Raw genomic sequence first — 6,098 nt, 5'->3', positions numbered from 1 at the left:
AGTCATGCCTGGCCCCAACTCTCCCCCTCAGGGTCTCAAACCCCAACAGGGCTCAGACAGCCTTGGCCATACCTGGCCTCCAACTCTCCACTCTCCTCCTTGCAACCCCCACAACTACCTCCAATGGAATACAACCCACCCAAAGGTGGGGGCTAGGTGTTAAGGCGCCCCAACCCACCTTTCACCGGGGTGGTAACTGGCCTGGCATTTCCTGGGGGCTCCCATGCCACTGGGAGCCCCACCAGGCCACCCACTCCCAGCAGGGCGTAGTTTCTGGTTGTACCCAGGACTGGGAGCCTCCTTACCATCCCCTACAGCTCCTCTCTTACCTCCAGATGAAACTCAGCAGCCTTCTGGCCAATGTTATTGCCTGGCCTCTAGCCACCGAACTGCACTGTTTATATAGGCAGTCCCTGATCCCAAAATAGATGCCCTAATCAGGCACCTGGCAGCTGCCAGCTCCAGGGCCTTAAAGTGGCAGGCACAAGCAGTGCCCTGCCACACAAGGATCTGAAGGTATTGCCCTTCAAAGGGCTTTGTCCATAATACAACTGTCAGAAAAATGAAAAGCAATATATATTTACATTTTCCTGAGTGCTGCATTATGAACAAACCCTTCTGTAGGCCCATACCTTCAAGCCCTTATATTTATATTCACAGAAGCGGTCCTTTTGACAATGTAACTGTGAGTAATCACTTGGCCATTTATCGATGATCATAGCAGACACTTAAGGGTCATATTTTGTAAATTTAAAACATGCACTTAGGAGCAAAGCATGCTGGTGACTTCTCAGGATCAGATCTGAAGGCAAGAACAAAGTTGTTGACTTTTGTTAATAAAAATATGGAAACATTTTTGGCACTAAAATATCTTCTGGGACTGCAGCTGTAATTTGTAATTTAATCTCTGCTTCTTAACAGGATACAACATAACAAGTGATACAAGTATTAACCCCTTCTGAGTGTCAAATTCCAAGGCTGAGATACTGTTTTTCTGGCGACTGTTTTTGATTATTTTGTTAATAAAACACAGGTAGCCTCACCCTCAGGCTAAGTACAGACAGTCAAAAAGCCTGAGGGTGAATCAGTTCAGTCTTTGCAGGTGACTCTAAACTATGGAGGTTAAACTGAGAAACAACCGGACACACATTCACCGTTGATTCAGGAAATACAGCCATATGCCTGCAGTGGCTCAGGCCAGAAGCCAGGGGGTGGGGGAGCAGGGAGTGGGGTGCTAGAGCACAGTTTTCTGTCACATAGCCAGTATGGGTTGTGTATTCACTTCCTCTTCCTGCTGCCCTCATGGTCTCTGGGAGTTGTGCTCCAGAATCACAGCAGCAGGGCTCTGCAGGGTTTCTCATCAGTTCTTCTTCCTGCTTCCATGTGCCTCTGGGATTTGTAGTCCACAGTCACAGCCAGCAGTAACTTTCAGTAAGTTTATCAGGGCAGGGAAGGGGGATTTAGTCTGGGGAAGGGGGATTTAACCCCACTCCCTGGCCCCAGATCCAAACTGGAGTTTACCTGGCAGGGGGGCAATCTCTGCCTCCCACCATCCCCCTCTCCCCCCTTCTCTGTTGAACCAGACAGCACAGCCTGGGGCTGGAAAGCATGCTGGGATGCTGAGGGACTTGGATTTAACTTAAGCCAGGAAGAGGTCTTGGACGGAAGTGTCAAAAACCAGGTTATCCCAAATCATCTTTCAACCAGCTTGATCTTAAACCAATTTCAGCTATTTTGAAACTGGCTTACATGCACTGAACTTCTGTTCTGTTGAAGATTTAAACCAGTTTCTGATCACTTAAACCAGTTTACATGTAACTTCTGTCCCTAGCCTCTGTGTTAATTGGTTATTGCTTGTTGAGAAGAGGGGACTTTTACATGCTTAGTCAACAGCCAGGTAGGCAGTTTCTCTTTTTCCAGGAATTTTCCCAGATGGACATGTAGTAACAAAGGACCATTTAACAAAGGACTTCAGTGATTTGACAGAGTACTATGGCAGTGATTTGGCCCAAGTACATATTGACATTAACATCCGCTCAATTCCACTGTATTAAGACAAACAGCATGAAAGGCATTTGGGGTGTGGTTCTAATTTGAAACAGATTTAAGAAACAGACTCACTTTTGTAATGTTTTCTGTTACAATTTATATGCAAATAAAAGCCTTACTTTTTTTTTTTTGCTTTTAATCCTCTGGTCAGTGTTGTCTTACTAATGAGGTGGCCAAACTCAGCAGGAGATGCGATGCTGATGTTGATACAGTCACTATTCACATGCACGATGTTAAAAAGTGAAGTATGGTCTGGGGTTTCAGATTAAATTATTGCCATTTAGTTTCCAAAATAACAACCACCATTAAATTGGGTTTTATTATTATGATGATGATTAAAGACTTTAAAAAGAAGGAAAACAACCAGCTGAAGAATTTGAAACTTATGGCATGAAGTGTGCCGCCTTCTATTTTAATAATTCTCCTTATTCCCAATGCCATCTTTTATTTGGGAATTTCAAATCTGACCAGCTTTTTAGATGGTATTTATGATATCACAAGCTGCTGTTTTTAAGTACTCTGGAAACTCAAGTTTGGAGTGCTGCATCAGGCTTGCACTCAGGGCATCTTCACTGGCTTATTTTTAGGGTTGACACATGTGGAACAGGAGTTGGAGTGGGTGGGACCTGTTACTGACTTGGCATTGAGCCTGAGCTCTCTGTCACTATGGTGTAGACATGCCCTTAGAGTATGTCACTCTGGATGTATGCCAGGTAACCTGCAGCCACGGAGATCAGGGAACTCCAGATGTTCTCAACCAACCAAGTGAGGTGTTCTGAACAGCGATGCTTGAGAGATCCAGACGGGCAGAGACTCCACAGGGGAGGGAATCAATTAGCTGTTGGTGAACAAGGTGAAATGGCTCGGTTGCATTTTAGTTATGGGGAAGTTTGGGACATTCTGGTTAAAGCATAATTAAGGTTTGAATCTGGGAATAATAATTAAAAAAGAGTAGGGGAACTTTACTAAATATGGCTTTTGAGTGAGGAGTCTCCCTAACCAGAATGGCAATCTATAGTGCTCATTAGAGAGCTCTGGCTAAGATGCTGACATGAGAGATACTCCTGCTAGAACCATTGCCTTTGTGGCTTGGATTGCATTGTGGTTCTGTATATCTCAGTTCTCTTTTTTAAAATAGAGATGGCTTGGAGACTCCTTTGAGGCAGCGATTGGAACTGAGATGGCTTGGGATGAGGCACCTGAGCTGGGATGGGTGGGGATAAACAGACCTACTCAGATTTTGGATTCCACAAATCTTGGACCAGAAATTGCGACCTCTGTTGAAAAGAAGTGTACGAGGTGAGAGGAGAACAAGGCTATGACTCCTGGCTGGGGGGATTCATACTTTGCAATGTATTAATTGCTGGCTTTTCCAAATTTACTCTGTGTCTAGTTTACCCACACTAAAGTTCTCTCTGTTTAAAACCCATGGACTCATTGCTTGTGAATGCGAAAATATTGCTCATCACAGACGCCCAGGTGAGGTAATGTAGTTTCCCAGGTTTGTGACACAGGAAGGCAGAGTTAATGCAACTTAAGTCTGTCAGAAGGCAGAAGGAAGCCCTTAATACAAAAAAAAAACCCACCAAAAAAAAAAAACCCAATCGTGTTTATTTGCCAGTGGAACCTAGTAGGAAGAAAGCACACACGTTACAGACTTTCACAAAACTTAGAAATGCATTTCCTTCTCAGCAGCAGCATACACAACTACAGAATCAAGATGACCGTGTGTTTTTAATGGGGTAGGTGTCTTATGTTGTTAGTGTTTCTGCACCAGTTTTGCCTTGCAAGTAGTAAGTACCTCCAGTTTGTGGAACATTCTCTCTCTCAGTTCCCTACACTCTGCACAAGTTTGGGGACCTCAGCTTCTTGTCTAATGGGTGGACGGCTGCATTTTTATTACAAAAAAATAGCTACAGCAGCAATAAGAGTAATATAACTGAAGTTACAGAAAGAAATATTACCAGTAAGGATGCAGTTTCACAGAACTAAGCTTCCTGTATGAATCATTTTTGTGCATCCCTCATCTCGTGCCTAGGTGGGTTCAAGGATATGATATCACCGTGGAGTGCATATCCTTTTTTCTTTTCTAGGTCTCTCTTTTCTGGATTAATGGCAACCAAAACATTCCTCAATAAATTAATGTTCCTGTAGAGGGTTCATATTACAACGTCTTTTTTACATGTAGAGCAGCCAACCTTTTTTTTTTTTTAAACTTGCTTTTTAAAAAAGTTCTTTCCTGATCAAGTCTTTTGTTGAGCTTTTAGCCTCCAACTATTCTGATTCAAGTGCCCAGATTATGAAGGTCTGAAGGGAAGGTTGCATAGTGGGTCTCCTGCCAAACCTTCACCCATTCTGGCACTAGCAGGTGCTGAGTGAAAGGCACAGTTATGACAGTCAAGTGACTACTGTTATATCTGTACAGGAACAGACATAACAGAATCTGGTGTACAGCCTTGATAATACCAATCGCTAAAACTTTTATTCATTTGGGCTCCAGTCCCAGCATGCTCCACATTCTCATTGACCTAAAGGGGAAGTTTGTATACACGAGGAATACAGGACTGGGCCCATTAAATGGGTGCCTGTAGACACGCGGTGAGGCTGCTCCGATGCTCTGTGATTACAGCACATCAGAGTAGACTCGATTAATCGATTCTGCTGGAACGTTAATTAGCGCACTCCAGCAGCCTCCGTGCTTCTTGTATCAGGATCCCCCATGTTTCAGAATGGTGGTATGGGCACTTAACTAAAGCTCATTCAATGAGCTTTAATTAAAGCACCCCATGACCAGTTTGAAGCATGTGGACACCGATACACAAGATGCTGCAGGTGCTTTTATTAGAGTGGCTCTCACACCTGCTCTAATTAAAGTGACACCCCCCCCGAGCACATGTGAAAATGCCTATTATTATTTGTGTGCACGCAGGAGCTAGACCTGAACACATGTATTCATGTGAGCTGCCTTTGCACAGACATGATCTCACTGAATGCAACAGAACCTCCCTATAGACTTTAGCAGGCCCTTAGTTATTTCAGTAGAGTTCAGTGGAACAATGTATGGAAGTGAAGATTCACTGTCTTTGCATTTCTCCCTGAAACTGTTAATGTGACTCTTACTATGTGATCAGAAAATATCGATTCATCATAGTCATACAATTAAAAACAGGTACCATGCTAATTCTCAAATTGTGAGAAAAAATACAGTTAATTGACTGCTGCACATAGAACAATGTACACGTTAAAGAACAGGTGCAAGTCTCCATATTGAAGATCAATGCTTTTTTAATTTGTTATTTTCCCTATTCTTGAGAAGTGAGAATGGCACTCCCCAAGGCAAATTTAATATAGCTTTGTGAGCAAAGCATCTGTTTCTAAGTAAATGAGTTTACGGATTGGGTTGTATTAACCTTCCTAATAACTTTTTTCCAGGAATTCAATTCCAGAATTCTCTTGACAAAACATATTTAATAGTAATAATAAAAAACAGAGGTAAACAAATATTAATACCTTCATAAAAGGACAGTCCCCTGAAGAACAGAATGTAAACCCACTACGCACCGCTTCCTGTCTTTTCCAGGAATAATGAACCACCTACCCAAGATAAAAATGTAGACTTAGGCTCAAATCATGAGTGATAACAAATGTTTTACAGCAGACTATATTTATATATTGTAGGTGTAAATGCAAGCCTGGCACAATGCAATTAAACATAATAGACAGACCCCAGGAATGGGCAAGAATTGAACATAATCTATGTTTGCCTTGAGAACAGTTGTATGATACAAGTCAAGTGAGCATTTGCTTCAAATTCCTTTCAAAGGACCAGTTTTAATCAAACAGTGCAGGGAGAATTTATATCATAGAAAGGATTCTTAAACACAGCTGCACCTAGAATTTGTAATGCTAAATATTATACAACTCTCAGCCCTAATATTTTTGAACCAAGCAAGCAAGATATACACTGAAGAAAAGAGTTACAGCATCTTTTTATTACTCCTTGTATGTCCAGAAACCTAGGACACCATATCCCCGGATTGTCAGCCAGC

Source organism: Crocodylus porosus, unplaced genomic scaffold (assembly GCF_001723895.1).
Source record: "Crocodylus porosus isolate Cpor-Errol unplaced genomic scaffold, CroPor_comp1, whole genome shotgun sequence".
Taxonomy (NCBI): Eukaryota; Metazoa; Chordata; order Crocodylia; family Crocodylidae; genus Crocodylus; species Crocodylus porosus.
Note: the sequence above shows the minus strand (reverse complement) of the source record.